We start from the raw sequence: 12,842 nt of genomic DNA, 5'->3' as shown, positions 1-12,842 counted from the left end.
AGCTGGGCCTGGAAGATTTGCGGCTCTGCTCATCGCTCCCACAAGACGCGGCTGGGCTGACAGTGGTGCGGTGTGACTGGGGAGGGAAAGACCTTGCTGGCAAGCGCCCAGGGCCCAAGTCAACCACGGAGCACAACACGTCTCTACAATGCGCCTTGAAGGGGAAGCCAGAGCAGTGAGGGGAAGGAAGAGGAGGGGGCTGGTTTAGCATTTTGCATCTCACCCCCTTCCCTGTTCAGAGACCACCCTCGGATGCTGCCCCTTGCATGCATACGCGTATTTTCTAGCCGGCTCAGAAAACCCACGCATGGGCCTGGGAACCTGAGACAACCCTGCAATGCTGCCAGAACAATTGGAGTGAACCTAAACGGGGAAGCCCTCAGCAAGCCCTTCTAAAGTCACGCAAGAAAGAGAGTCTGAAAAAGGAGAAGGTGAAATAAATGAATCCTGGAGAGGTTATGACAAAGCAGGACTGGCCAAAGGGAAGGGCCAAGGGAGAAAGGAAATTTCCGTGATCCACCTTGTCCTTGCTACTTGCCAGACTCGCTGCCTTCTTCCAAACAGCCAACAGGAAAACACCCCAAACCTGACGCACCCACACACAAAGGTGGCCTTCAGGGAAAGAATTTGCTGCATGCACATGCTTGGGTGCTGGCAGGAAGCTCCCCCGCCTCATCAGTCGGGAACACAAGCAGCCCTGTCTCTAGCTGGGCGACCGACCGTGGGGGGCGGGAGCTCCCATCCCCGCAGCAGCAGCCAGGAAGCGGACGCCATCGGGGGGGGGGGGGGGTGCACAGGGCATCCTGCAGGGCATCCTCCCCCCACAGCAGCCTGAAACTACCTTCATTCTGCACTGGGCTTCAAGTTAAAGTCTCTGCTTCAAGGACGGCACAACTTAAAGGCAGAACACTTCAGCACTTCGTTTTTTATGCAGCCCAATAGCCCCAAGGCTTCTAATCCATGCAGCAGTGGCAGGACTACAAACAGCACAGCTCAGCACACTGAGACGCCTCACATCTCAGGCCAAAGGGGGGCCAAAGCCAGCCCTCCCAGTCAGGCCCCTTCCCCACACTCCATCACCTTTTCCCCAGCCACCCGTGGTTTGGTGGCTTCCCAAATCTCATTTCCCCCCATTCTGAAAGGCTGCCATATTTCTCTAAAGTTTTAGTTACTAGTAGTGAGATCTTCACTATTCTTCAAGGGGGTAGTCTTTTGGTTTTACCCCTTTGCTTTGGCCCTGCCTAAGGCTGGAATTCAGCCCTCAAGCACTTCTCCAAATTGGAATTTCGGGTGCAAAGAGATGCCCTCCCCCCACATTTGCAGCACAGTGGGTAGATGTAGACACTCGCAGGATAAAATTACAAAAATAATTCCACAGCTTCTCCCTCAAATGAGGAAAGCCGTTTCGAACGACTAGTAGCTGTCATACAGTCCTCCCTTTGCCAGTCTTTGGAGGAGTTCTGTAACGGGAATGATGGCTTCAAAACATTTAAATGAAGAACGTGCCATCTCAAATTGAAAATGTACGGGGGGGGGGACTTCAAACTGGGCAAGTGAGGAGTGGAGCCGGCCCTCTCATTAGGCAGAGTACACTAGACGTCACAGGCAGCAGCGAGGGGAGAGGGCAGATTATTTATTACACAGCCTGCCCCGCTCAGGTGTGGGAGAGGACGCTGTTCCATTGCTAGCGCTGAAGGAAGAATCAATTCCCAGCTAGCCTCTGCAGCAGGAAAGGTCCGCCATCTTGTTCTTCCCCTCGGGCTGCAAAATGCCTTTCACCAGAGCTGCTGAGCCATGAGACGGATGGCTGACTCAAGATTCTGCCTGCTGGAATATACACTGGCAAGGCCACGCCGCAAAACGGCGTCACAGCATGTCTGAAGAACATGGTTTAAAATGGGGCGCCTGTCTTTGTCCTTCTCTTCTGTACCCTTGATGACTGGGAAGAGGGGCGTGTGTGGACTCAAGGTCTACTCAATCTATTGGAAGAAGAGAGGCGATTACTGAAGTGTCGTCTACCTGTGGTCCACTTATCTGATTTCTATTCAATCCCTTTTCTTTTTCAAAGAATTCAAAGGGGCTCACCTCCTCCTCCTGCTCTCACACTTATCCCCACAACAATCAACCTGTGAGGTAGGCTGGGCTGAGAGTCTGTAACTGGCCCAAAGTCCCCCATTGGCTCCATGGCTGAGTGGGGACTACAATATAGAAACATAGAAACAGAGCAAGTCAGAAGGGGTCTCCTGGGCCATCTAGTCTGACCCCCGACTCCAGCCGGCTCCGCTCACGACATGCCCACCATGTGGATGTCCAGCCTATCCTTGAACACCCACACCGATGGGGTCTCAACGACCTCTCATGGAAGCCCATTCCACACCCTCAGGGTCCTAAATGTCAAGAAGTGCTTCCTGGCATCCAAATTGAACCTTGGTTCCCTGAGCTTTGCTCCATTGCAGCATGTCCTGCCTACCTCTGCAGGGGAGAACAGGTCTCTACCCACCTCCATGTGACACCCCCTCACATACCTGCATGTCACCAACAGATCCCCTCTGAGTCTCCTCTTCTCCAGGCTGAAGAGACCAGTTCCCTCAGCCTCGTCTCATTCAGCATCCCCTGCAAACCGGCCACCAGCCTTGTGGCCCTACGTTGCACTGACTCCAACCTGGCTATATCCTTACTGTAATGAGGGGCCCAAAACTGAGCACAATACTCCAGTTGCGGGCGCAGCAGAGTTGTATCGCCTGAGACCCAATCCCGTGCCCTTAACCACTACACCACACCAGCACTCACCAAGGTGTTCTGTCCCTGCCACTTCCAAATCAATGCTTTTCTTCCTGGCAACTAGGATTGCTGGGAATAGCTTTCTCTTCATGCTAAAAGCTGTGGGTTTGGCTAGTGGTTGGTACAAAAATGCAATAAAAGAAATGGACATGATTCATACAAGTTGCTTAACGTGTTAGGACTCCAGCCTCCCTCTCGGCGTTGTATTCAGACTTTTCAGTAAGTTGCTTGTCTGCTGCCTTCCTCCCACAGCAGGCTTTCTGCGGTGGAGCCCACAAGTTTCTGACCTATTCACACATGTTCATGCTCTCCCCAAAAGGGTGTCTTAAAGTGCTTCGATATCCCAAAAGCCTGTCATTTTGTCCCCAGAACAGAGGACACTGTTCTCCATGTGCCTTGGGCACCTGCTCAGAGAACATAATTGTCTTATACCTGAAAAGTTACACCTGAAAAGCTGGCAGCAATTCTCCACTCAGGCTGAAGGCTGGGATGGTGGCCATAGTGAGTTGCTTCTGGGCCTCTAGGTATTTCGGCCTACAGGTTGCCTCGTCCCTCCCCATTGGCTAGGCTGGCTGGGGCTGATGGAAGCGGTAGGCCAATGCCTCTGCCCATCCCTGGTGTGGGACAGGAGATCTATCTGCAAGTTAAGAGCATAGAAGTCTCTGTACCTCCACATGCCAAGCACAAACTATCCATAAATGTGAACAGCACAGACGGTTTTGTGTGTGCGCACCAAGGTTGTCCCACCATTATGTCAAGTCAGTTGGCCCTCCACTGATGTCAAGTCTTGACACCCAAGTCAGGAGGCTTCTGGGGCAAAATATCGGGGGCCACCCTGGTCGTTGTGGCCCTAAACTGAAGGGAGGGACTATGGAAACCGATGAAATCAGCCCAAGGGATCAGTCCGAGGAGGGCTGGCACAGGAGGTCGTCTTGCCCGTAGAAGAGGTCAAGGTGGCACCCAACCAGGTTGGCAGCTGGATCTTGCTTCAACACTGGTGCCAGGATGGCATCACACACCACATGTGAGAGCAGCAAGTGAGCTTTGCATGTGCCAAGGGAGGCCGCACGGCCTAAGCCGCTCTATCCGCTGGTGCACCCTGCCGCCCTTGCTCCCCCGCATCCGCTGTCTCGCTCTCCCTGATGGTAGGGCCGGCTCTACTCAGCATTCATTCATGAAAAGACATGCCTGAGAGCTGGGATGCCTAGCATGGCACCCACAGCCCCCGATCTGCCCACGGACACACGTCTTGGTGATGGCCAAGCTTTTATTTATGGGGAGGCCGGCCTGCTACACAATCTTCTAACTCCACATTGCTTTGTGATCAAAAGAATAGCTTTGTGCTTTGGAGTTCAGACAACACATCGGCCTCACACTTCACTTTCCTGCTCTCATGAGGGTACCTTTTATGAAATTAGTGACCAGGCAAGCTGACTCCTAGACATTTTATGGACAGGCCACACCCCCCACAGCAGCCATTTTGTGAGAGCGCCCACTACATTCAACATTCCAAATATGCCCACTAACCCAAAATACATTGGAGAACTGTGTCCTACCTCTGGTGAAATGAGCAAGTGTGGTGAGTGGGGAGTGCCCCAAACTCTGTTTACTAATGTGGTAAACTCTGTCTACTACATTACTGATGTCGTATTTATTTCATCTCTGTATTGCCCAAGCATTGCTGCTCTCTGGGAGGTTCGTAACAACTTACAAACCCAATACTACCACTACTACAACAATAAAATAAAGTACAAAAATTAAAAAATCAGTTGCCAAAACAATTCTAGTGGAAACAGACCATTCAAAAGTACACCCATCCTACATGCCATCAAACAATCTTACGTGTGATTAATGCCATTGGTAGGTATTAAGTGCATCTCCACACCCTCACAGACCGCATCCTGCCTCCCCAACTCCCACTGAAGATATCCCACCAAGTCTGAAGGGAAGCCTTCATCCATCCACTGAATCACACAAGGTGGCTCTCCATCCATTAGAAGCCCCCAAGTGAACCACCTTTCTGAAGGGGTGCAGAGCTATGCAAAAACCGAGTGTGGAAGCTGCAGACACAATACTGCTGACCGTATGGCAGATGTCCAGAAGCATCTGAAGTTACCCATCAGCAATTTTAACTGAGCCGAACCATGTGGTGTGGCCAATGAATAGGGTGAGACAGAGAACCCAGAGGAAAATTAAGGCGAACAAACTGGAGAGGGAGCTGGTTTGTAAGAAGCCCCCCCCCCCCCCCCCCCGCCGCCAGCACATCCAGGCACCAGCATCCAGTGGAGACAAGAATCCTGACTAATGGCAGAACTTTCCTCCTTGCCTCTTGATACCAACAGGTGTACAGCAGAGAAGCAGTGTGCTCCACCATCCACATGGCTTCCAAAGGTGCTAGTCCCCAGCAAAGTCCCCAACACCTCAAATAGCTAGTAGGGTTAGCATGTATTAACCTGATTGCCCCATATTAATTTAGCCTGGATACAAGCTGCAGTTCAACTAGAACTGCCTTGCCAGTAATAATTGAAAAAATTGCAACGGATACTGTGAGTAAACAGTTAACACCTCATCTGGAAGGAAGGCCAATCCAGTTTACAGCAGTCCAGCCACAAACTTTGGCTTTGTGTATAATTGCAGTGGGATTAAGGGTTTACTGCTCCCCCTGTTGTGCTGGACTGAATGTTTGTGTGTATTCACACAGCACTTGGCAGCTGAACCAAAGTACATTTCTCCTTCGTCCTTTGCAAAATGCCTTCCTCACAGCATGAAGGGGGATATGTGGAACAAATTGCCTAAGAGCTGACTTCTGAGACTGATATAAAGCATGCAAATTTAGGCAAATTTCCATTCCTTTGCTTCATTTGCATTCATAATTCACGATGCTTTTACTGAACACATGGGGAGGCAAGGAATTTTGCATGGCTTTGAAACCTCACGCTTTCCCAAGATTTCTTCATGCCCTAGTTGTAGTAGTTTAAGTTACCACTTTTGCAGCTTTAAGAGGCTTTGTGTTACACCTTTGACTAAAGGAATCTTATAGCTAAATTAAACCTCCTTATCCAGGGGAAGTGTATCTTTAGGGACAAAGAGCAGAGGGAAAACTACCCTGACTCAAATTATCAGCTGTTTGGATGCCTCCAGAAACAGAGTCTTGGACCAGATGATCCAGCAAGAAAATCAGACATAATGTGTGCAAAAGAAAGCAGCAACCCGAAATTTCAGAATCTTTTCTGCAACTGAAGAGCACTTTCTTGATGTGTGTGAAACATAACCAAGCCCTATGCAGCAAAGTTAGAAATGGTGTGAGGCAAACCATTGCCATGAGGGGGAACCAGGAGACTCTCATAATGCTTCTCACCCACCCCAAAAATAGCTTCTCACATTGGCAGTAGTTCCAGCTACTCCTCCCAGGCTGTTGTAGAGCGCCCAGCCAAGTTCTGGGCTCCTATCATTACCCCACAGCCATAAAGATCTGTGTGAGCTGGCCAATTCTGTGGCACAGCAGACATGCTGTGGAGTCTGGAAAGGCGGGCGGGGGGGGGGGAGAATAGGCTTGGTTTGCTAAAATTACAAAGACCCAGGCTCAAGGGGCCTGGATAGCCACCCCCACTGCTGCCTAAGAAACCTGTACTGATTACAGGTGTGTTGGAGTGCAGGTTATATCATTCAATGGAAAATCACTCTGCACCAGCTCAAGGGCAAGTTTTTATATTATTGTTATGCTGTGGATTGAGGACATGGCAACAAAGACCAGTTAGAGTGCAGGAAGAGCTAAACCGGCAAACCCATCAGAAATCATCTTAGTTGGACATCGTCAGAGACAACACCCAAACAAACAAACAATAACTAGTTCCTGAGGACTAGACTCTTGACAGCAAAAAGATGATGGGAAAAGGTGCAATCCCAGCATCCTCAGAGTTACCAGCCTTTCTTCTGTCTAAACATATACAATATTGTGCCCTAAATATATCAAAAAGCCTTCAACAAGCTGGACATGTCATCTGAATACACTACTCAGAGGAGCTCGAAGGTGCAATCCTATGCATGTCAGAAAAATACCTATTGCATCTCCTAGAATGCCAGAAATTATAGAGCCCCTTTCCGTTTAAACATGTCTAGAATCCTCTCAGCCTGTCTGCCCACAACCAAAATAGAGTCATATTCTTCACCAGCTCACCTCTTACCTCCCTCTTGTCTGGGTTGAATCTTCGATTGTAATCTCAACGGGGCAAGGATCTATCTTTTATTTTGCAAAGTCAGATGCAAATCAGTAGCACAATAAATGCCAGGAAGGGGCACATTTTAACAGTAGGAGCGGGGAAGAAGAGCAAGCGGCAACCCAACCAGATAACCTTAAAAAAATAAAAAATAAAAACAGCCGGCCTTTTACTCTACAGGGGACGGACTCTGGGTTCCAACTTTGAAATTCTAAGCAGCCATGCTCCTCATTATTTATCTAAAATTATTTACAGGCGGCCTTTCCTCCAGAGCAACTCCCAACGTGGTTTACACTAAAGGCGCACACAAGTTGCTGCGTTTCGTGGCATTACCAACAATTTCAAGTCCGCACACCAAACTCATTAAAAACGGCGCCCCAGAATGAGCAAAACAGCAACGAACGCGGCTTGCTTCGTCGGAGCGCTGAGGCGAAACGGCAAAGTTCGGCTTTTCCTCCCCTCCGAAAGAGAGGCGGAGTCGCGCGCAAAACCCTCCAAGAGCCGAAAGGCGAGGGCCAAATCCCCGGCGCGCGACTTCAGCTCCTCGGGAAGTCAAAGCGGAGTGGGCTGGACTCACCCCACCGCGGAGCAGAAGCGGCGGCTCCCTACCCCGGGACGGGACGGGACGGGACGAGGCGGGCTGCGCGCCTCACCTGCCGCAGGCGGCACTTACCCCGAGCCCGGAGCCTGCCCCGCGTTGCCGGAGGAGGATGCGCGCGCGAGGCTCTCGGAAGGCGCGCCGGGGCGCTGCGAGCGAGCGAGCCAGCCAGCCAGCCAGCCAGCCAGCCCAGGGGAGCCCGGCCGCTGCCGCCGGCGCTGCTGCGACGCCGCGTCTTGCCTGTGCGCGGCGGCCGCCCGCCCGCCGAGCGCCATCCTCCTCCTCTCCTCCTCCTCCTCCTCCAAAGGGGCAGGCACGCAGCGCGCTCGCAGCCCGCCTCGCAACGGCCCGCCAGTCCGGCACGCGAGCGCCGCCTCCAGGGGCTGCCGCGCCGCTGCAGGCGCCGCGGAAGCGGGGGCCACTGCCCGGCTTGCCCGGGCGAAAGCAGGAGCGCCCCAGCATCGCCACCTCGGCCTGTTTGCGGGGGTGTATTGCCCTGGTACCCCGCCCGGGGGTTCACGAAGGTGTGCGTGGCTCCAGGCTTGCAGCAGGGGCTGCCGCCCCCCCCCCTCAGTTTTCAACAAGGAACAGTTTACCAGTTTAGTTTTAAAAGGCCTGCAAACCAGAAGAACGGTTTCCTCCCTACATTTTTACCACTCCCCTTTTAGCCTGCCTTCAGGTTTGTTGGGCTCTGGAATTCACTTACTGTTTTCGCCCTCACAACAACCCTGTGAGGTAGGTTAGAAACATAGAAACAGAGCAAGTCAGAGGCCTCCCAGGCCATCTAGTCTGACCCCCAGTTCCAGCCAGCTCTGCTCACGACATGCCTACCATGCGCATGTCCAGCCTGTCCTTGAACACCTGCACCGATGGGGCCTCAAGCACCTCCCGTGGAAGCCCATTCCACACCCTCCAGGTCCTGACTGTCAGGAAGTCCTTCTTAGCACCCAAACTGAACCTTGGTTACACTGCAGGCTCTCCACCAGCTCCAAAGCGGTCAGTGAACCTCATGACAGAGAGGGCACTTAAATGATGTCTCCCTCCCACCAGTTCCCATCTGACACTCAAACTTAGCCCTCCCCAAACTGGTGCCATTGGAGTCCAACTCCCATCCATCACAGCCCAACCGACTGTGAATAATGGGAGCTGCAATTCCAGAGAGCACCAGATTGGGGAAGCATGCTTTAACTACGGCACCTTCACATTGGCTGGCTCAGACTGCAGTGTCTTCTAAGCCACTGTGCTGTTTCCAGCAGAGGACAGCCAGTCTTTCTGGGAAGCCCCCAAGCAGGATAAAAGGAAGGCAACAGGTGACCCCACCTGCTGACTGGCAGCTGTAAAAACCAGCGGGCTGCAGTCCTGGGGGTGCTTTAATGGGAACCCACTCCATCCATGGTAGAGCAACCTGCTTCTGAATAAACTCACCTGGGCTTGGCTGTGTGTAAAGGCCGAAATCCTCAATCCAGGCTGTGTTCAGGTTGCTGTTTCTGCAGGGAGTTGAAAGATGCCTTCACTCGGATCACCTCCACAAAGCAGCTTCACTTCCTTGCTTCCTGTTCTCATATCCTCTTCCTCTGATCCCAGAAAGAAGACATGAGGTGGGAGAAGCCCCTCACACTTCACTCACAGCTGTTTAAGTTGCAGGTCACTTTTGCCCAGCTCATACAGGGGAAGCAGTGATGGAGACCTCCAGCAACTGGGAGTGGGGCCCCTACTGGGCCAAAGGCCTTGACTGGTGCCCAGTTCTGCCAGCTCCTGGCACCAGTCTTGCTCCTCCTGACACTTCCCTGGGAATAAATCCATGACTCTCTGTGGGACTTCACTTCCAAATCAAAGTGCATGCTCTAACAGTTGTGCTAAGTAATCCCCCCGCCACTTAGTTCTTCTAGTTTAGCCAAAGTTGATTTCTGCTTTCAAGACTTCTGACACTGTAAATTAATCCAAATAAGCCTCACAGTGTGATCCTGTACATGCTTACTCAGAAGTAAGTCCCACTGAGCTTAGAAGCCTTAGAACTGACCTGAATAACTGAAAAGGAAAGGGAAGAATCTTAGCCATCTCTCCAAATTCCATTACTTATTCCAATTATATAGTATTTGTTGTGCCAATTAAAGTGCAAAACCCATTATATCTGTTTGATCCAACACTCTGAAATACATTAAGCCTGAAGAAATAGGATTGCCATAAATTACAGAGGACAAAAGGACAACTATCCAGACTTAATCCTTAGAATTTATCCCTTTAAAAGTGGGGTTCAGAACAAAATGATTTTAATACAGCTGATCACTTTTTTTTATCTGCCAAGAATATGCCTTGAAGTAATTTTAGTAATGTCCCTTGCAAACACATCTTGACTTAAAGAAACCTGCACAACTTGAAAAAACAGGCAACATTTTGTAGCATTTTAGCCTAATGACAATAAATGCATATTTTATGAACCTTTATTGTTTGCAATGTGTTGCTTTTGTCTGGAAACTATTCCGCAAGAGTTTGATATGGGGAAGGAATGGTTCAAAATTCAATCAATCAGTTGCAAATTTCAAGGCTTCAGATCTGGAAGGCAGAGCAGTTAATATTAATGTAAGTCGCTCAAAGGCTGTCACAAAGAGGACGGTCAAGATCTCTTCTTGCTGATACCAGAGTGTAGGACATGGAATAAGAAGTTGAAGCTGTGACAACCCAGATTTAGGCTAGATATCAGTAACAGTTTCCTCTCTGTCAGAGCAATACAACAGTGGAACCAGCTGCTTGGAGAGGTGGTGGGTTCTCCCACACTGGAGACATCCAAAAATAAAACTGAACCGCCATCTGGGTGGGATGGTGTAACTTGGTGTCCTGCAACAGCAGGGGGTCAAACCTGATGGGCTTCCCATGGACTCTACTCTTCTATCATTCTATGAATATTTATTCATATTTATATGCATATGGTAATTTGTATATGATCTAAACTCTGAATAGGTGTCTTGAAAGGACTCTGTCTCCTAAGACCCTATTTGTAAAAAGAGATGGACAGAGGAAAGGAGGGCACTTGGTTTCTGGAAAGGACAGAAAGGAGATCGGGAAAAGGTGAAGAGCATGTGGGCAAAAGACCCAATAATTCAGTGGATCTGATGCAACAGAAACCACCAGGTTTTATTTCAGCAAGTGCTCAAGGGCAGGAAGGTGGAGCAGATGGCCCCCCAAGGATGGCCCCCCAAGGGCTGTCTCCTAGAACTGCCCCTCCTCCGGTCTAAATGATAAATCCTAATTGTGTAACTTCCTGTACGAGCATCAGTAGCAAATTAGAGTGCTTCTGAATGAGGCTTTTAGGATCTTACCTTGCTTTATGTTACAGGGGGTTCCAAACAGGGTGGTCTTCTACATGTTACCCCCCACCTGTGTTTGTGCACCCCCCTTTCATCTTTTTGCGGTGCAGAAGATCCAGTACGGAGAACAAGGGGACTGCTGTGCTGCGCCAGGAGCCCTCTTGCTCCCCCCCACACAGTGCTGATTTACAGTGGAAGTGGTGGCCAGGGGGCTCTCACAGGCAGCCATCCAGAGTAAGCCGACCCTTTGCTAAGACGCCCCCACCGGCTCTTGATTCAAACATGACTTGGGCCCAGCTTCAGTGTCTGGCACTCTTGGGCCAAGATGCCCGTGGGGTCCGTCGGCATGGGCCTTCCCTTGCCTTCGATGCATCGCACATCCCCAGAGACAACGAATGGGGAATGGCTGGAACAACCGCTAGTGCAATTTCCTGACAAGAAAGCACTCAACAACAGCATTAACATTAGGGTTTTCCTTGCCAACTTTCAAGTTAAAACACACAAATCAGTTCTGATAAAAAAGCTGGTTCCCCGTATCCGGGACTGCTCTGACCTCGGAGTAGCATCCCTATCAAGGCAGGCTCTTTGTAGCAAGGGAAATGTATTAGGTATTTTATAGGAGTCAATATTTACTGATAGGGGAATGTGTTGGTAATAGTCCGCTGCCACTCCAGAAGGCCTTACCAGGCTCTGTGCACCAGTGCATAAAACCCAGAATGGACCGTTACCAAAGAACCAGGATGCAGTTGAAAATTCTAAGTCGTGCAAAAATGGGATTATGACCCTGATGAAAAGAATAAGCAAGCTGAGCTCCTCTAGAAACTGCAACCCTGATTAAGAACATGCATTTCTCTTCCCAAGACACTTTCCGTAGACTGCACTGATGTTCAACAATATTCAACATGACATTATTAGCAGGCTGTCAATCTGTTTTCCCCACTCCTTTTTTTAATGACCTTCATCTCAAAGTTTTCTTCAGTTCAGGCTTGAATATAACATATTAGTGCAATTAGCACAGATTCCTAATTTTGCAGATTTCCCGCTACTTAGTATGGTCTTCCAAAAGTCATGGAGTGGGACTCCTAAGTGACAAAGTACGAACAAAGAAAATGCCCTGGTGTGCTGTAGTATGAAAACCACACCTCACTTTGCAGTATAACATTTCCTTTAAGAACACCCCACTGTGTAGCCAGGGGGATGCGGAGTGGAGATTCACTGTGGATGTGGAGATGCTAACCTCAGAGATTCCCAGTTCCGTCTGCTTTAGCTATCCAGGTGCACATGGGCACCTTTTGTCCCCATGTAACTTGCCCCAACATAATGTATTGCCCCTTCAAGAAAAATATCCTGGATATACTCCTAAATAATGAACACCCCGCTTAAGAAAATAAAACAAGACATCTCAAGACTTTGTGCTTTTATCTTTTTACTGACTGAGCGGACATGAGAACCCACACCCAACACTGAATCATGGGCTGAGTGTGGGTTATTGCTGAAACGTGGATTATTGTGTTCTCTGAGCTCAGCCAAGATAACCATGGCTTGTTAACCACAACCTATGAAGAGAAGCCATGGTTTGTCACTGGGTTGTGAATTGTAGGTTGTTTTGCAATGCTTTGTTCTCTCAGCTGGGGTCAGACAGCATAACCCACTTTTCAACCAGGACTCATTCCATACTCAACCCTTGAGCATGGATTATGTCTGAACCCAACCATTGTTTATAATGCCCAGAGAACTTCAGGTCCAGATCTAACCCTCCAGATTTAAGATTGACTTAACTGAACCCTAACTCAGGGTCTAACCCTCATCTAACCCTAACCACCCACCCAACATTTGGTGGTGTGGTGAGGTTTCCCCACTCCCATTCATGCACAGGTAGCAAGGAGTCCTACAATACTTCAAGAATAGCCAATTTCTGCATTTCTGGCACATGGGACATGA

The 12,842-nt window shown here is 49.8% G+C and overlaps 1 protein-coding gene across 1 annotated transcript in view; it reads right to left on the bottom strand.

The window, feature by feature from the left end:
- The window catches only part of PDLIM2 (PDZ and LIM domain 2), a 58,995-nt gene extending 51,275 nt beyond the window's left edge, over positions 1-7,720 (bottom strand). Inside the window, exon 1 of the mRNA XM_044437495.1 lies at positions 7,672-7,720. The gene's annotated coding sequence lies outside the window, so the exon portion shown is untranslated. The remainder of the gene's footprint in view (positions 1-7,671) is intronic.
- Positions 7,721-12,842: the final 5,122 nt, after the last annotated feature.

This window comes from Varanus komodoensis, unplaced genomic scaffold, assembly GCF_004798865.1.
Source record: "Varanus komodoensis strain SLA01 unplaced genomic scaffold, ASM479886v1 scaffold30, whole genome shotgun sequence".
NCBI lineage: Eukaryota > Metazoa > Chordata > Lepidosauria > Squamata > Varanidae > Varanus > Varanus komodoensis.
Note: the sequence above shows the minus strand (reverse complement) of the source record. Positions and strands in the feature narration are given on the sequence as shown.